The following is a 17,443-nucleotide window of genomic DNA, read 5'->3' as shown; positions in this document are numbered from 1 at the left end:
AACATTGAGCCTCCTGCCTTGCACTTACTCTGAGGAACTTCTCTTCCCCCAGGGTTTTTAGTCCTTTTCCTGCCTCATTTTCTCCCCTGCCCCCTTTTCCAATGACCTCTCACAGTACTATTTTGGGGACACTATTTGCTGAGGTTTTTAGACAAGGAAGGTGAGAAATTCCATGCCAGTCACCCCTTTTAATGACTCCCCTAGGCTCCTTGCTGACTTCACGGAACCAAGGGAATGATACGGGGGTGCAGCGCAGGCTGACATCAGAGCAGAAAGATAGCCCTACTTCTCGTGCTTGGATTCCACAAATGCAGCTGGCTCACAGAGTGGGTTGGGCAAAATTAGCAATTAGTAGGCAGCTACAGAATTCCCTCTTAACCTACTGGTCAGAGGCTGGGTGCAGGCCGGAGGGAGAGGGGGTTGCTGTACAGATGGAATGATACCAGAGGACATTTCTTGTACCCTACTTATTTCAGAGAAAGCTTTCTGGATTTTTTAAAGCTCTAGGTGACCCCAATGTGCAGCCAGGTTTGAGAAGTAGGAGGCTACAGAAAGGGAACTGTGAGCCTGGGCTCCCACAAGACCACCTGACCTACAGAAAGAAGGAGCAGACACAGCGGGTGTGGAGAGCTGTGGAGCAAGGAGCCAGGAGCCTGGGTCCTATTCACCAACTCCTCTGGGACTCTGTGAGCCTTGCCCAAGGCCCGGCCCTCTGACGGGCTCAGCTCCAGACTGGCATAAGGAGGGGCTGGGCCCAAATCTTGGTTAACATCAGAATCATCGGGGAACTTACAAAAAAGTATACAGTGGTAGCTTGGTACTAGTTGTTAATGCATTCCAAACTTCTGAAGGAACTCTTGACAAATGCTGAAACGGGTATGTACCGAAGGAATTTTTCCTGTAAGAAATTTTCTCTTGTGGGGCAGTGTCATGACTTATAGAAGTTCTAGCAAGTGCGACAAGCCCCAAGCAAGCACCAAGTGCTGAAATCTTTTCTCTCGTCAAAATGCAATGGGTACTGGGTTTGACGAGCTCTGAAGCCGACCAGTACCAAGGTGACTGCATCAACCCCTGGGGCCTAATTTAGGAGGTCTGAGGCTGGTTCTGGAATCTTATTTGTTTATTTATTTTAAAAAAGGATTTTGTTTATTTATTTTTAGAAAGAAGGGAAGGGAAGGAGAAAGGAAGGGAGAGAAACATCGACGTGAGAGAGAACCATTGATTGGCTCCCCTCGAATACGCTCCAACTGGGGACCAAACTCACAACCCAGGCATGTGCCCTGACCGGGACTCTGACCAGCTACCCTTTGCTTTGTGGGACGCCACCACACCAGTCGGGGCTTGTTTTTTGCCCCTGTCCCATTTCCTCAGCCAAGTTTGAGCACCATGAACTTGAGCTAGCGTGTACCAGAAGGCATTTGTTTGTTAAATACCAATGGTTGTGTCTACTCCCAGAATTTCTGATTCTACTGATCTGGGTTGAGGCCCCAGAATTCACATTTCTAGTAATTTCCCAGGTAATGCTGATTTTGCTGGTCTGAACCACACTTGGCCCATATCAGAGCAAAGGGATTCAGCCTTGGCTGCATAGTAGAATCACTTTGGAGCTCTTTCAACTCTTGACGCACAGGCTGCACCAATTCAATCCATCCCTGGGCCCAGGCTTTAGGATTTTCTTTCCAACACTGCATCATGAGCTTTGCTAAATGTTCAAATGTTATAAATGTTCAAATATATAGCAAAACTCAAAGAATTTGACAGTGAATAGCCAAATACTCATCATCTAGATTCTGCCGTGGCCATTTGACTTTGCTTGAGTTGCCCATTCCTCTAGCATCAGGGTTTCTCAAAGTTGTAGCTCCCCAGCATTCAGCTGAGTTTGAGAACCAGGTGCTAGTGTTTTTGGGCTTCTCCTTGGGTAGGCTGTTTCTGGCTGTGGTTTGCAGAATCTCTGCAGATGCTCCTTATCCCCACTTCCTGGGGTTTGCCAAGAAAAAAGACAGGCATTTATTCAGTGGTAGGTACCTACCGAGTACCTACCATTGGGGAAACCCTCTTCCTTTAGCTGTATTACCTAGTGGGAGATTTCATTTTCTGAAATGTTTTGAAGTCTGGGAAATTCAGACCAAATTGCCTAGTGTACTTAGTATGCAGTCCTGTACTGGTGGAGAGGGCCCTGCTGTCCTCTCGTCGCCTGGACCTGACTGGATCTGGACGTGACTTGTCCTGGATCCCCTATCTAGTAAAGACAGGGAGGGGGTGACGCTTCCAGAGGGTGCTCCTGAGTCACTCATTCCAGGGTATTGACCAAGTTGTCACTGTGAGACCTGTGCCTGCCCTCAGGGCTCAAGGCTCTGGAGGTGCAAGTGAACTGCCCTTTCCAACCTAGCGCAATCCTATGTGGTGAGTGCTCTGCCAAGGCCCCCAAGGGAAGCTCACCCTGGAGGGGAAAACGATGAAGAATTGTTCTGTTGTGTGGAAGCTTCCAGATGGGCAAATCTGACCAGTAACCATCCCTCCTACCATACCACTTGGCGCACAGCTGAGCCTCAGAATATAGAGGAAGAAGGAGAAGCCACAAACTCATCAACTGGCCCCAGGCTGCCTGAGACCTGGAGTTTCCAGCTGGGCTGTGTACCTTTTTTTTTTTTAATTCTACATCAGTTTCTGGCAGCTGAGATAGAGGTTTTACCAGACAATAGGGTTTTGTGGGAGAGATGGTGCTGGGGTAGAGTAAGTGAATGTGTGTTCTTTTATTTCTAAGGAAGCAGTGGGAAACTTAGTTAACGAGGAAATCCAAGCCACGGTTCCCCTTCTAGGCTGCTTTCCCACCCTGTTCAGAGTGAGGAGTGGAGAGGCAAAGACAGCCCAGAGAGGTCAGGCCACAAAGTAGCCCCGCCATCCTGAACACTGGGCTGGCCTGCGGGCAGAAGGAGAGTCTGGGACTTCCTGGCTGGTCAGGAGGGTCAGGAAGAACATTCCGAAGTGAAGGGGATTTCCCTCAGTCGCCAATGAATCAGAAGAGCTGCCATTTAGAAATACAACTTTGTGTAGAGGTAGTTTCAGCTCTGCTGGTGACTGAAACTTGGGAGCTGGGACTTCTTCGAACACTTTACTTCAGTCATTTTGAAAATGGAGAATTCTTTCGGGCCCCTCAGACTTGAGTCCCTTTTGCTGGGGCTTTTTAGCGTAATTCACTTTGTAGATCTTCCAAAGTATCCTTTCATTTTACTGCAGTGGTTTGCTGATGTTCCTTGGGACTTTAAGGGCCAGTGGGACCTTGATCTTTGGGTGGCGCTCCAAAGTCATTGTTGAGTCAATGAACACAACTGTTTTCCACATCGCTTCCCCCCCAAAAAATGGTGAAGGTCCAACAATGGGGAAATAATTTGTAATTCTGGCACAGGAGCCCAGACAGAAGAGCAGGTAGCCTTTGAAAAACTTAATTATGAAGACCAGGTGAGCATATATAAAAATGTAAATGGTGGGAAAATATTATCCGGTAAGTAGGTTGTGATCATTGCTGCTGTTTGAAAGCATGACATGTATGTTGTGGTTTCAAACCAGAGGAAAAGGCAAATGGAAATCATTCTACTAAGGCAGTGAGGTTATGGGCAGGGATGATTCAAGGTTTTTCTTAAATTTTGACTGTTACATCATCAGTATAAAATAAAAACCCAACCTCTGCAGCATGTTTCGTGATAGACATAACCAGGACTTGGGTGGCCAAAGTCCTTTGTTTACCCTGGATACATGAAGCTCTTCATGGGCAGGGTCCATTTTGTTCATGCCTCTCGTCCAGCCCTACACCTAGCACGTAGTCAGTGCTCAATAAATACTTACTGAACAGTGGCTCAGTGGGTAGCTTATGCAAAGGTTTAGGTGCATTTTGAAGATACCCGTGGTGTTTTGATTAGGGAGGACAAAGCCTTGGGAAAAGAATTACATCTGATCCACAAACCACCAACCAAAAGAAAAGTTTAAGTACTGTGATTTCTTGTCTTAATAGTACATAAGTTGGTTCTTTTCAATTAAAGTGGTTTAGTAAATGTATGACCAAAAAATTTAATTTAATTTTTACCTGTAAGCTTTTTTGTGTGTAAACAAAATGTAAAAGGAAGTGAAAGCCCTTTGTCCACATGGCACCGCATTCTGGGTTCAGAGTCATGGGGGTGATGCCACCTAACTGACATCCCTTTTGACCTGGAACTGAGCATTGATAACTTAGGGTCGATCTCCCTCTTGCTCCAAGCATGGGCCTCTGTGGTGCTGGGGGCGGGCATTCACTGCCATCTCTCCCTTCCTGGGGTCCCGGTGCATAAATCCACCACTCTGCCAGGCTCGCCAGGGCCTTTCTGCCAGCACATGGAAGGACTTGGCTTGTAGACAAGGAGCAAGTGGGGTGTTCAATTTGGTTTGACATTTGCTAACTGGTACAGCCCCTGCCTCCGAATATTCCCTCACTAATGCCTTGTGCCTGAAATACCTCCGCTAGTTCCTCCTTGAGAGTAGGGTTTTGAAGGCTCCTATTCAGGCACAGATCTGGAAAGGGAGCCTCTCTGGACCATTTCTCCAATGAAAAACCAGCCACCGGTGACTCAACTCTGAGGAAGATCAAGCATGGAAGCAAGTTGGGAGACACTATATCTGGGAGCTGGTCATACGTCCTTAGCAAGGGAGGCCCAGAGCAGTTCTGTCTTCTCTAGAGTGTCTACCTGGACTAATATTAATTTCACACATCTGGCTGGTTGGTCACTCAATTAGCAAGACCTGAAAGAATGGTTGGTGTCTTACCCTTTGCTTTCCAAGATGTGCACTCAGTCCTCTCCACACAATATTCTCTTTCAGTCTTCTTGATTACTCTGTGAGATAGATATATCCTTACTTTACAAGAACAAAACCATGGCTCAGAGATGTGATTGGCCCAATATCTTGCAGCTAAATATAATAATGGTAATTAATAGTGCTTACTACTAGAGGAGTTCCTTAATACTCGTATCATCCTTGCGAAGGAGGTAGTATTACCCCATTTCACAGGTGCAGAAACTGGAGTGCTGGAAGGTTAAGGCTCCCCAGGTCATCAGCTGGCAGACATCAGAGCAGAGATGAGAAGACAGACAGCTCCTGTCAGTTGTGTTCTCGCCCCCCACGCTGTGTACAGTAAGTGTTGGGTCCGGCTACGTCTGGTCCGCAAAAATGTCCTACAGCCTGCTGTGTGCCAGGCACACACAGCCTATATGGAGATCCCACGATGGTGCCATGGCACCAGGGTGGTCTGGAGACAAGCCAGAGAGAAGAAAGTGTTAGGATAGCCAGGAATAGGACATCCAGAGGACAATGGGCCCGGACAGGGAGCGGCCTTGCTTCCTGTCTCTGCTTACGTGCAAAGGACAGTCAGGGGTGAGCCTAACCTCATCCTCTGTGGCTACCCTGAGGTAATGATTATCCTCCTTGGGTGACTAAAGCAACAGTCAGGCGTCTCTAAGGCCTCTTATCTCCAGGACTTGGACCTCTTGCCTTGCACACCCATTGTGAGTTTCCCCCTATCTGTGCTTCACACACACACACACACACACACACCACAGAATAGGAGATGCTGCCGATGGATCTTATCAGAGAAGCTCCTCCTAAGATTTTGAGGCCAGGAGTAGGGGCGTTAAATGGAAATTTAAGCAAGGGAAAAATTATGTTGGGCTTTGGGCTTCAGCCTTTGGAGAGCCTGTGGTGTGATCTGATTTGCGTTGTAACAAGGTGACTCTGGCAGCTGCCTGGCGACAGGTTTGGCAGGGCATGAGTCTGGACTCTTTGCCTGACAGAAGCCCACCTTGGGTTGGGAAGGTCTCCTTTGTCCTGCACTCCTGGAGCTCAGCCTCAGCTGATTAAACTGTATCCTTAGCTCCCTTCGCAGTGCATCCTCAGTGTGCTGTGAGGGATTACATTTGTTAATGTGCTTGAAAAGTACCTGGAGCCCTGCCTGCTCCTATTTTACAAGTGAACAGTTATTGTTATACCTACACCTGGCCTTGTTAACAGAGATGAGCCTATGGGTCGGCGTTGGTTAGGCCAACCTGGTGGAGTTATGTGAGGGTCGCGTCTCCCACTCACACCCTGCCTGGCACATAGTAGGCCCCTCCTCCCTCAAGATCAAAGAAAATGGGTTTAAAGTTTTGCTCCTGCTCATTTTCCTTCCTCACTTCCCAGTTGTCCACCCTCTTGCAGCCCCTTCCCCCCAAGCGGCCCATCCTCCAGTTTCCGGATCTTTGTGTCTCCTTACAGCCTCTGTCTCAACCAGGACTACTGTCCTTTGGTCCCTCCTGTGGCTGTCTACCTCTGGGAAATGACCTATACCTTTAAGGACTTCTAACTTGACCACACCTGAATGGTAAGGGTGCTTACGTCCTGGGTACCTGGCTTTGTTTTTTCTTCTTTGTTCTTTGTTCTTTATTGCCAACTGCCAGGTCTTCACACAGATGTGTTTGTTTGATCCCAAGTGTTTCTAGGAAGTTGGTGTGATTATCACCCATTTAAAAGATAGAAAAACTGAGGCACAAGTGGTTAAATAACTTGCCCAACACCACAACTAGGACGTGGCAGGTTTGAGCCCAAGCAGCCTCCGTCTAGGCCTCAGTATGAGGCCTAACTGCTGTATGACCCCGTGTTTAGAATCCATAAGAACTGGGAAAAGGAGTGTCGTCTTGTCCTACTGAGTGTCAGAGTTTTATGTTCTTGCTTTTTTTAAGGCAAAATGTATTTTACTCCAGAGCTGAGTGTCTCTAATTTCCCCTGGTTATATTCATCTCCTTCTAAGGAAGAAGACATTCTTTCTAAATCTCACTAAACTCTGCTATACTCAGAAACAGGCATATTTTTGCTTGTTCTGTCACCTGTAGAGACGGAACACTGCCGATCAGCACATTCTTTCACATGCTTGAAAACAGTCTTATGATTTCTCAAAGTCTCTCTGAGCCTGTTCTTTTCTGAAGCAAGAGGGGCCTGGCTGGTTTCCTGTCCCTGGCCCTGAGTATTCCAGGCTCTCTCCCTGTACTGGTCATGCTCTGGACAATGTCACACAGAGTCCAAAGCAAGCCACACCAGGGTCCTCTGTCCCACACAGAATTTTATTTTACAATAGCTTAGTTTATTTTCATATTCCAGAATATTTACAAATGAAATAAAAGCATAAAGAAGTAGAGAAAACAAGTTATCACTAAGGCCTCCTCCCCTGACATTTTATGCAGATTAGAGTTGACTTTGAACCTGAGGGGCTGCCAAGTGCTGGACGCTGCATCACAGACCTATGGCAGGGACACCATCCTTGCCCGGAGGTTCTTAAAATCTGAGCTGGTGAGCATCGAGAACGGCACTGAACAATTTTCCATTTCCACTGTCTACCGTCACCAGGCATACATCAGGAAACTAGCTTACATTCTAGTGGTGAAGGCAGACAGTGAGTTGATAAATGCTACAGCAAAAAGAAAAGGGAGGGGGCTGGGGTGCCTGGCGTGCCAGGGCAGACCGCAGTACCAACTGCAGCACTAAAAGGCTCCCTCAAGAGGGTCAGATTTGAGTCGAGACTTGAAATAGGTGAGGATTTAGCTGTGCGGGAATCGGGAAAGAGTGAGTTTCAGGCAGCAGGAATAGTTAAAGCCTCAGAGGAACAAGATCCAACACAAACATCAGGAAGGGGCCACCGAAAGATAAGGAGTCTGAGAAAGGCCATGGGGAGGGAAGGAGGAGGGCTTGCATGCCTGCATTGTGTGGCTGCCCTGTTGTGTGGGGTTATTTACCCAACCCTGGAGACCAGGCTCTGCCCAAACCTCTGGGCTAACTGAAATCAGCTCTGATCCAGGCTCTTTCACAACGTAGATGCGGCCTTGAGTAAGATGCATACTGGCCTCAGTGGTCACGTCTGTAAAAGAAGATAGCCCACATCTGGTGATGCTCTGAACTCGTGCCTGCCAGTTCTGAGTGTACTTTGTAGTAATAACAGTAGTAATAATAGTACTACCGATAACATCACAAATAAGATGACAATTGCAGCATCTTTCCAAGGTGAATGACTTATTTATTCTTATTATTGAGACTTTATAAAATCAAAAGTAAAACCATCTAATTTCTGTGGTTTCTGAGGAAAAGAAAGGTGAGAATGTGGCCTTTGTTCAGGAAAAAGAATTGCCGGTAGGTGAAGGAGGCGAAAGGCTTCCTCTCACCAGCCTCTAACGGTCTTCCCCTTGTGGGAACTTGCTCGAGGGCCCCTCTTGGCTCCTTGAGGGTGTTTCCTTAGCTGAGCTTCAGCACATCTGCAAGCGGCCAACGGTCAGTCCAGGAACGTTTGGGAGTGTTATGTAAAAGGTGAAACAACGGTCTTTGACAAATAAAAATATGAAAACCTGGCAAAGTTTCCTAACTTTTGAGATGTTGGGGCCAGAAATGCAAAATTGTGTCCTCACAATCCACTGAGGTGCTGAAAGGAGGGATTTGAAAGCACCATATTGTCAGACATGGTTTTGCCCAAATTCCAGGATTCAGGGTCCTGGACCCCGTGATTCAGGGTCCAGGATTCAGGAAAGCCCTGCAGGGCTTTCCCTGCAGACAGAAGTGCTTTGGTTTTTTATGGCGGGAGAGAGGTACTATGGGCTGGTTGGAGAAACAGGACTAACAAATACCCACCCCCGCCAAAGGTTCATCCAGAAAGGAAAGCTCACGTGAGGGGTCACAAAACTGATAAGGGTCAGGGTCAGAAGTCAGATTACCAAAAATAAAATTCCACATGCATGTCCACCGCTCTGTGTCTCAGTTTCCTCATCTGTATGATAGGTGTGACTTCATAGGGCAGTTACGAAGATGAAGTGAATCGATCCACAGGAAGTCCTTCGAATGGTGCCTATGCCCTAGAGGAACAGCCAACAGTGGGAGCTCTTGCCTTTGGTGACACGGCCTTTTCCTAACTGATGTCTGAGTGTTTTTCATCGAGAGCTGCCTATTTAGAGGACATTTTCAGTGCAAGCACACTTTCAAGTCATGCACCTTTCTTCTTTCTAACCAAGAGTTTCCTCAATCATAAAGGGGCCATCATTTTCTAAGCCAGCACTGTCCAGCAGAAATGTAATGCAGGCCATGAGTATATATTGCCATATGCGACTGCAAATTTTCTAGTAGCCACATTTAAAAAATAAAATGAAACCGGTGAAATTAATTTTAATAATGTTATTGACCCAATATATCCAAAATATTATCGTTTCAATATATATTCAATATAAAAATTGTTAATGAGATCTTAATGTTCTTTGCTTCCTTACTACAGCTTTGAAATCCGATGTATGTATTACACATACAGCACATTTTAATTCAGACTAATGGCATTTCACATGCATTAGCCACATGTGGCTGCCATGCTGGACGGTGATGTTATAAATGACAGGAGGATGGTTCTTAGCCTGGGTGAGCTAGTCAGGCTGGGCTCTGACTCTCTCCCAATCACTGCTGTGATGACCAGAAAGGGCTGTGAGATGGTGAGGGGGTCCTCTGACCATATGAAACAAGGAGGATCTTTTTTAAAAAGATTTTTTATTTATTTATTTTTAGAGAGGGAAGGGATGGAGAAAGAGAGAGAGAAACATCAATGTGCGGTTGCTGGGGGTCATGGCCTGCAACCCAGGCATGCACCCTGACTGGGAATCGAACCTGCGACACTGGTTTGCAGCCCGCACTCAGTCCACTGAGCTATGCCAGCCAGGGCACAAGGAGGATCTTGATGCAAGCCCTCCAAGTCCAAGAGTGTGGTTTTAAACTGAGACCTATTGAGTAAATGCTTGTGTGCCCTTAACGGTCCTTTCCTCCCTCCTCACTAACCCCAACCTCCATCTCTTCTTGTCTTGAGGATTAAATTCCAAAATCAGTTTATTCAAAATTGTCATCCTCTATTAAGATGCAAATGTTGGGGTAATACTGTCATTGAGTATCCACTGTGACTAAGGTAGTGAGATAGAGATTAAGATGGGAAGCAGAATGCCTTTTGGGGTTCTTTTGGAAATCTCTGAGAAGTGACATTGCAGAGCTGATGCTGCAGGGTCCAGACCTTTAATGAGCCCTTTGAACACAAGTCACTTAGCTGTAATGGGTACTTCACTAACTAAAAGCAGAAGCTATGAGGGGAGGGGCTGATACCAACATTCTGGGCACCATGGGTATGTACTTTTCTAGGTGAATAAATATGAACCTGACAACTACACAAGGAGTTTCTTAAAATAGGAATTTTCAGACTTGTCTGCTAGTCCATTCTCAGCAGCCCAGAAGAAGAAGAGGCCACCTCTTTCCTTCTGGGGAAATGCCCTTTGATCCTATTCAAGGAGATTTCAGTTTGGCCTTTAAAGAAGGATGTGTCACCCTGACTGGTGTGGCTCAGTGGGTTGGGCATCCTCCCACAAGCCTAAAAGTCACCAGTTCAATTCCTGGTCAGGGCACAGGCCTGGGATGAGGGACCAGGTCCCCGGCTGGGAGCGTGTAGGAGGCTGCCCATGGACGTTTCTCTTGCACACCGAGGGTTCTCTTCATCTCTTTCTCCCTCCCTCCCCTCTCTCTAAAAATAAATAAAATCTTAAAAAAAGATAAAGTAGGATGTGCCTTGGAGAAGGCTGACTTCATTTCCAGGACAGAAATTTCTCACTTTATCTCTTCCTTTTCTCATTCTGTTGTTTTGGGGTGAATTTACACATCTTTCCTCCAATTCATATTATAATTTATATGAAGGGAGTCTCATTTCCCTAATTCCCAGTCCTTTGGAAGAGTGGAAGGGGCCTGTTTTACACCTATATGCTAGTAGTGTTATTACCTGGTGGATACTCTAAAATGTGAAAAGAAACTCTATTCTTGTTTCATCAGTGATAAAATTGGACTATCTACTTATCACACAAATGTTCTTTCCCTCCAGTCTTCCTGACTACTACGTTTTCCCTGTCTGCACTATTCCCAGCTACATTGCCTTGAGGAAAACTGCTTTTATCAGGCAGTTCCTAGTGCTGATCTCCGACCCAACTTCCTTAGTCTGGCTGTGCCCAAGGGGAGGTTAGTCAAAGAATGCTCTCCCTTAGTAGCATTTTTTTAAGTTAAACTTTTTGCCAACAAATTATGTTTATTGAGTTGTTTTTTCTTGATTACTAATATATGTACATTTTTTCTGTAAGTTTGGCATAGTTTGGAAAAGATGAAGAAGAAACATTTGTTATCCTATTATTTAGAAAACACCACTACTAACTTTTGGGCAATCAACAGCGATGACCCTGGCTGGGTAGCTCAGTTGGTTAGAGCATTATGCCAAGACACCAGGGTTGGGGATTCGATCCCCGGTCGGGGCACATACTAGAATCACCAATGAATGCACGAATAAGTGCAACAACAAATTGATGTCTGTCTCTCTCTCAAATCAATAAAACTTTTTGAGGTTATCATATTTTATACCAATCAAAAATATACCTCTAGAATAATCTTGGTGTGAAGATAAGACTAGCACACGAGGCAGGCTCTCTCTTTGGAGCGTTCCCGCACTTTCTTCCCTGTCAGGCACGCATCTTAGTTTTCTCACCCAAACACTAAGGGTCTCCCAACCAAGGAGCAATGGGCAGCAGCATCTGTCTTGGGCTTACCCCTGGAGCCTGTTTCCAATGCCCCTTCCCTCTGTCTTCTCAGGGAGCTCAAAGTAGCCCTGCCTTGGTTCACTTTTATCCCAGAATGTTTCTAGGGAGTCAAAGCAGAGCACCACCCAGGCTCTCTCCTGTTGCTTATTCTACCCTCAGTCAGGGGTCCCCAACCTCTGGGTCGTGGACCAGTACCAGTCCGGGCCTTTAAGGAACTGGGCTGCACATAAGGAGGTGAGTTTGAATGTAATGTACTAGAATCATCCCTAAACCATCCCCTACCCCTGTCCATGGAAAAACTGTCTTCCACAAAACCAGTCTCTGGTGCCAAAAAGGTTGGGGATCGCTGCCCTAAGTCCTTCCTTTGTTTCACTGTTTCCAGCTTTAATGAACATACTCTCAAAAAAATAAAAATAAGAAGACTAGCACATGCAAAAAAATAGAAGTGTTCGAGACAGCATTCATTCATTCCTTTGGGGGAATGTACAGAAACATACTAAACTAATCTAGAAGTTTAGTCCATCTGGGGATATCATCAAATAAAGGTCATCAAATGTAGACCAGACTATCTAAGCCAGAAGAGCAACCGGTTCTAGCAGTAGATACTATCTTTTTGGATGGAGGATGGGTACTTCCTTTTATTCTCTGGGGCAGGGAGGGTTGTGTTAAAAGTCAAGTTTTCCCATGAGAAAAATTTTTACTGTCTCAATGTAGTAACTGTGACCAAATGGTTAAGCTTCTAAATGGTATTTCACTAAGGGATCCCGTTCATTTTTCATGTTTGTGACCAAGATCATAAAAAAAGAGCTTAGAGTCTGACAAAGAATAAGAACCAACTGAAGTGTAGTAACTTAACTAGTCAGTGTGGTCAGCCTTGGAGGCTTGAAACCAGTGAGCCACTGCAGACCTGGCTGATGCTCTGTGGCTACAAATTAAGGGGCAAGAACTTTTCTCTTCCTTAGTGGCCAATAACCTTAAGTATAATTGCAGAAGTATGAGTGGAATTTCAGTATGTGTTTTTGGAAATAGTGAGGTTGCGTTGTGAAGCTTAGGGAATATTATCACTGAGTTTGGGAACTTGGGTAGTTTGCTTATCTGCAGAGGTGATGAATTGGTGGATGGGTTACAGATTGGCTCGTTAGTTCTGGGGACGTTTGTGAGGCCGGGTAGTGCCACGGAGTAAGGTATAAAATAAAAGCAATAAGAGGAGATAAGAAGGAACCCAGTGTGCTAGGAAGTAGTCTGTGCCGCTTTGAATCACCAAAGGCAGGGTAGGGCAGTAGTCTTCTCTGGATGGAAGGTGATAAAAGATTTGTCTTTTACGTCTTCCCTTGCCACTCCCCAACTGTCCACTTTTCCACAGTAAGCATTATTAATTTTTTAAATTTGAATGTATGTATAGCATAGGAAATATAGTCAATAGTATTGTAACTATGTATGGTACCTGTCAGTTACCAGAAATATCAGGGAGAACATGTTGTAAAGCATATGATTATCTAACCACTATGCTGTACATCTGAAATTAATACAAAATAATATTGAGTATAAACTGTAATTGAAAAAAATTTAAATATAATTTACTAAAGATGTAAAAAATAACTTAGAGTAGGATTGATAGATAGTATGCCTTGGAAAAAAGATAAGACTTAAGAAGTCAAATACAGACTTCCTTTCATGATTTATTTTTAAAGGGTCTGATTCTCCTCCACCTACATGTCCGCTCATGTTCTCTCATGTCTAAAATTTTCCTGAAGAGATCTGTTTCCAATATTTCTGATCCCTGTGAAAATATTCCCAAGAGAAGTGATACAGCCCCTGTTCCCAGTTATTTACACCAACACCACCGAGCACGTGGCTCTTCCACGACAACTTTTGGTTTCTCCGAGACCTATAATTTTGGACTTGGAATGTCATATTCTACTAAACTGAAGGTAGCATTTGAGAAGGCTTTACATCTTTAAAAAATAATTTATTTTTATGGCAGTTTTAGGTTTATAACAAAATTGAGCAGAAGATACAGAGATTTCCTATATATCCTCTGCCCCTAGTTTTTTGTCTTGTAAGACTGTAGGCCCAAACTATGGTGGAGGAGCTCTTTTCCACCCTGTCCCAGTCTAAGATTAAAACAGTGAGGTTCTCAAACTTTTATGTTCTTGACCTCACCTGGAGAGGCTTCTGGGCTAGGGCCGTGGAGACCTTCAACAAGACAAGGATCCTGCTCCCGGGAAACTGGATGTGTGGCTACAGTTATGAGAGGGGGCTCAGCTGGGGGTGCTCAGGAGGCTGTGTCCTCTTCCATGGCTCCTGCCCTGTGGGCACCCATCCACTGGTACTCAGTGACCTGACGAAGAACACAGTGGTAGCTGTTCCCTTGAGCCAGAAATGTCAAGATGCTTTTCTGTCTTGGTCGCAGTCTCCCCATCCACCGAGGGGGAGGAGGTGAGAATGAGGATAGAAATGAAAGAATGGGAGACTTGAAGGCGGTGAGACCCATGAATATAGGAGTCACTTCTTTGGGAAAATAGTTTTTTCCCCTGCAAGGTCCCTTTTATAGTTAGATTTTTTTTATTGATATGAACTTCAAATAAGATAAAGGTACCCTTTTAAAAGACTGATTTTAAAAGTGTTTTACCATGGAGATTCTCAAACATATATTAAAGTAGGGAGACTAATATCATGAACCTCCATATACCCATCACTCAGCTTCAGCAATTAAATGTCCACTTCTATACCTCTCTTATCCCCCTTCCTCAAAATGAATTATTCAAGAGCGATTCCCAGCCATTTTATCATTCCAAATAGAAATACTTTGGTATGAATCCCTAAAAAGTAAAATAACTAAAAGGAATAACTCTGGTGACTTATAAATCTTGGTCTTCTTTTCTCATCATTCCTCATGTGTCATTGGACTTTGAATTCAGTAACTTGAGTTCTCGACCTGGTTTTGCCTCTCACCAGCTGTGTGATCAGTGGCAAATCATGTACCTCTCTGGGCTTGAATTTTCCCATTGGAGTGTGTGAAGTAGATGATTTCTAAGGTCTCTTCCAATTCTAGAAATATAAAAAAAATGCAAGTATCATCCTTTAAGCCTCAAGAAACACATGCCATATTTTGGACTATAAGATGCACCCCCTCCCCCCCATTTGGGAGGGATAATGATTGTTAATGCTGCTGTTGAGTTCTGTTTATATTTACATTGGTGAAATATTATGTTATTTATGTTATTAAATATTTTACCACATTTTTTGCTTCAAAAATTTTTTTCCTATTTTCCTCCTCTAAAACCTTTGTACATCTTATGGTCCAAAAATACATGGATTTGGTACAGGATCTGTTTGCCATTTGCTTTCTTGGTGCAGTGCCCAGTTCACAGTCAAGACCTTCCCATGCTTCACATCCCAGTGGCTGCTGAGTGGCAGAATCTTTGACGTGGAGCTTTAAAAAACAAATGAGCCTTGGAGGCATTCCTCAGGATGGTTTTGTGTGCATGTCATTATCTCACGGCCTCAATGCATCTGGACAAGTATTCTGCTGAGTCGTGATGCTGGGAAGGTTCAAGTGTTCCAAATGGATCCTTGTTTTAAAAAGACCATCCTGTCTCAGCTCGTGTAGCTCGGTGGATTGAGTGCCGGCCTGTGAATTGAAAGATCACTGGTTCAATTCCCAGTCAGGACACATGCCTGAGTTGTGGGCCAGGTCCCCAGCTGGGGTGTGCGAGAAACACTGATCAATGTATCTCTTGCACATCATTGATGTTTGCTCGGTCTCTTTCTCCCTCCCTTCCTCTCTCTCAAAAATAAATAAATAAATAAAATATTTTTTAAAAAGACCATCCTAAAGCCTATAGCTAGTAAAAAGTGATGTTTATATAGTTTGGGGGTGCAGGGGGTAAATTACCCTCTTATACAAGGAACTGACAGGTGTCCCGTTACAGGGTAACTATGGAGAAATAAAGATAGCCATTCTACAGGCAAATCAATGGAGTGTAAAGTAGGGTACACTTAAGTTGCCTGGTGAATAAAGGATTAAGTCTGGAATAGAATATGTCTTGAAATTATGGAAAACATGCTTATTGTAGGGGCTAAGGTTTAGAGAAAGATAGGAGTCCTCTTTGGTTAACGGAAGAAACTTTGGGCGAGAAGATGGCACCCAGCCCAGAAGAGCACCACCAATGTGCTTCCCACAGTATGTGTCACGAGCTTTCGTGGGCACCCTCCAGTTTCCCACAGAATCCTCAGAGCCAAGACAATAGGACATGAAGTGCAGGTGGCCCAGCATGTCTCAGCTGGGCAGTGAGGGAGACAAGCTCTGGACCAGGTTTCTGGCCACCGCTGGCATCTGACCCATTCCTCCACAGCTTGAAGAGAACCAGCGTAAGGAAACCGGAGGGAGGCTATTTGAGAAGAAGAAACTTAGTTGTCAGTGTACCAGCAGAAGAGCAAATGCTTTTAAAATCTGCAAAAATATTTTTTTAAATCACACCCCAAAGAAGAAAAAAAATGAAGTACCCAAATGGAAAAAGCCTCCAAAATCACCATTTCAAACACAAGTTTTAATCAGCTCTGACATTTTGCAGGGAATTAATTGAAGTTATTGACAGGGATTATTGTTTTGGTGCCAGGGTTTTAAACCAGGGGATAAGATTAAAAGGAACCAAACTCGAGGGCTGTTCTTTCCAGCTTAAACCAATATTCCGTAGTGGGAAGTTCACTGCACCTGGGAGCTGGGCTTGGTTATGGAGCTCACAGGGGTGCCTGGACACACTTCCAGCTGGAGGAGGGCCAAATGTTCATTCTCAGTGACCCCGTGGACTCGCACCACAGCCCCTCAGAGATTAGATGCCGAGGCCTGTCCTCAGCAGGAAACGGTAAAGGAATCAGCAGGAAGCCGCAGCCAAGGGAAGGGAAACTCCTCCCTCCTGTCAAAGGACTGGACGGAGTGAGGATGAGGTGGCAAGTGGGAGCTGTAGGCTTGGGAAGGGAGCTTGACTGAATCTTGAATGGAAGGAGGAAAAAGCATGTGCCCCAAGGGCAAGAACTGGTGATGGACTGTTGTGTTTATCTCTACCTGGTGATCCTCAGTCCTGCTGAAGTTGCACCATCCCCGGACCGGGAAACGCTGTGCCTCATTCACAGGGGCGGTGGTGGATCCGGTGTTTTCTGAGGTCCAGTAGCCCACTGCGGACAGCCTCCTCTTAATCTTGATTTTCGGCTTATTCAAGGCCAGAGGACCCAAACCTCAAGTTGAAAATTTTTACCAGGAGAAAAGAAGAAAGTATAAATGGCATCAAATCATAAGTACTCAGTGTGAAGGAGCAGAGGAATGCAAAATCATTTTTGTTTTACCTGGTTCTTTGTAACATAAAATATTCTATTCTTGAGCTACAGGGAGAATCTGTGTTTCAATGGGAGAAACTGAGTCCAAGAAGAAGAAACTGATGATCTGGAATCTGACAACACTTTTCTTGTAGATTAGAATTCCGATTTGAAGATTCACTTCTTGAGCTTGGCTCAGGGAGTTATGCTACTCTTGAAGAAAAAGAAAATTGAGAATATCTTATGTGGAAAGTATTCAGTGATGAAAAAGCAGTACCTAGCTCCCTTATCTCATCAACAGTGCAGTGGACGCCAATGCTAGCAATTTCCTGTTTAGACTGTTACCTGAAGAAAGAAAAAACAAACGGTACTGAATGCTGATTCTACTGTGTCAGTGGGAAAAAATTTTCTGACAGGCAAATGGCAAACAACAAAGCTTTTGAAAAGCCAGGCCTGGGGAGAGTAATGCAGTTTCATAATGGGTATGAATAGTT

Source organism: Phyllostomus hastatus, unplaced genomic scaffold (genome assembly GCF_019186645.2).
Source record: "Phyllostomus hastatus isolate PE091 unplaced genomic scaffold, TTU_PhHast_1.1 phas_contig_38, whole genome shotgun sequence".
Classification (NCBI taxonomy): domain Eukaryota; kingdom Metazoa; phylum Chordata; class Mammalia; order Chiroptera; family Phyllostomidae; genus Phyllostomus; species Phyllostomus hastatus.
The sequence above is the reverse complement of the archived record's forward strand: the minus strand, read 5'-3'. Positions refer to the sequence as shown.